The sequence below is a fragment of the Crocuta crocuta genome, unplaced genomic scaffold (genome assembly GCF_008692635.1).
Source record: "Crocuta crocuta isolate KB4526 unplaced genomic scaffold, BGI_CrCroc_1.0 scaffold133, whole genome shotgun sequence".
Lineage (NCBI taxonomy): Eukaryota > Metazoa > Chordata > Mammalia > Carnivora > Hyaenidae > Crocuta > Crocuta crocuta.
In genome coordinates, this window is record NW_027529438.1 from 4833258 (window position 1) to 4835490 (window position 2233).

Genomic DNA, 2233 nt, shown 5'->3' on the forward strand with positions numbered 1-2233 from the left:
GTTAGGGCTTAGGCGTTCGGAGGGCCTCGGGCCTCCGATTCTCTTAGCTGGCCGACTTGTGCTTGGAAAACCTCTCTCCTCCCCTTCTGGGTCAGGGGGCCGCTAGCCAGGGACCGAAGGACGGCCCGGGCTTCTCCACGCTGGGGGCGCAGGGGTAGGTAGGGATGCAGGCGGGAAGCCACACGAGGCCTCGTCGCCTTGACCTGGAGCCCGGATCTTTTCTCTCCTCGGGTGATGCCCGGTTGTGTTCCTCTCACCTTTCCCGAATATACCGCCCTCCTGCCTTCCCCCCCACCATGATGTAATTTTATTTTCTGGGGAGAAAAAGAGCAGCAGTGAGCTCAGCATGCAAATATAGACATCTTGCAAAGCCACACTTAGCTCTGTCTCCTAGCTCTGCCTCTCTGCCCAGGCCCAGCACCCGCAGGCTCTCAACTTCCTCTCCACCCCTCGGGACTTTCCTCCCCCCGATTCTCAGCCAGACTGAAAGAGGGAAGGAAGAAGGGGGGAAGCATCTGTCTGCACCCCATCTCTCCAGCCTGGGGTCTCTTGCCTCAACTCTGGCAGAGTCTGGCCCTGGGAAGGGGTCTGAGCCCCACCGGTGCCCGGGCCACCTCGGGAAGCGTCCCCTGGCCTCCCTCAGTTCTGGCCCGGCAGTTCAGGCCTCTGAGAGCCCCTGCTTTCTTGGTCTACACTGCCCGAAAGAGGCTCATGCTCCTGCCGCTTTGGATTTTCCACGGCCCTTCTCTCTCCTCCTCATGGCCGTCTCCTGGCACTGCGGGTGCCTGGTAAGACCGCCTCTAATCTGCCTGTGAGGATGTCTCGTTTGTTCTGTGTTGTGGGACCAAAAATCATCTCACTGACCTGTCGTTAAGACTCAGACTCAGTGGAGGGTCTACAGTCAGTGACAGGCTCAGGCCTTCCCGAGGCAGCAGGCCTTGGGAGGGGACTTGGGCTCTAAGCTGGCTCTGAGACTCTGTGTCCTCACCGGTGAGATGGGGATGCTGACGCCTGTCTGACAGAGTTCTTCTGAGTCAGAAATCGTCCCTGAGGACTGGCACAGATGGGCACTTGAAACCTAGAAGCTACTAGTTTGTGTGGGGGCTTTCCAGTGACCTGCACTAGATTGTAAGCTCCCTGTGCCGGCCTGGGCCGTGCTGGACAGAGTGCGGGCCCCTCCTGGCAGGAGCCCCAACAGCCCAGATTCAGGGGAGGGAGGATCCCTGGTGTATGAAGCTCAATGTCTCCTCTCTATTTTGGGCCGCCACTCATGGGCCACGCTTCCCCAATTCCACCTTGACTCTTCTGGTGGCCTCTGAGTGTGAGAGTTGGGCCCCTGCATCTTCTCCACCCCTTCCCTTCCCCCTGCCCATCCCTCTGGGCACTGCCCTGTCTCCGCCCCCTCCCCTCCCCCTGCCCATCCCTCTGGGCACTGCCACAGGGTTGAATTCAAACCGCCTCCACAACCGGCCATGCCCACGCATCCTCACGGCCACCGCTTGAACGTCCACCTCTGCTGTGTCTCTGGTCTGTTCTGTGCCCCCCACATGATACCCACGTTCTGCCAGTGCTTTTCAGGTTTCCCTCTGACTGCAGCGTCCTTGGCCCCGTCCAACCCCACTCTTTATCGAAGGTCTAGAAAATGCTCACTCTATGAAGACATCAGAGCCCCCTGTGACCTCTCTCTTCTGAGCCATCCTGTTCATTTGTTCCTTCTTTCAACTGACATTTGTTAAGGACCACATTTTGGGCGCCAGGCCCTGTGGGCACGGGGGAAAAGGAGCCCCCAGTCCAGTGGGGAAGACAGACATGTAAGTAAAGATCTAAGCTACGTGGAACTGAGTGAGGACTGGAGGAGCGTGGAGAGTGCGCAGTATGACCCCCAGAGGAGAGTAGCGCAGGAGGGGCCGCCTCCGGGAAGGCCTCACCAGGGAGGTGTTATTTGGGCTCAGTCCTGACATTCAAATAAGGGCTGCAGGGAGAGCGCTATCAAGCAGCACGTAATCACTTAATTACTTATTGCTTTGTATTTCTCTTCAGTTGTTTAGTTGCTCCTCTGACTTCCCAAGGAGGCTAATCAGCTCACGAGCAGGGGCAGGCCCGGCACTCTGTGTTCTCCGGGAGCCTGCGAGCCCGTGCGGAGGCAAAGCCTGTGGACTTGTAGCAGATAGATAATCCACTCTTGTCTGGGATGACTGCCTGGAGGGAGCCCCCCCCCTTCTATCACAGGGCC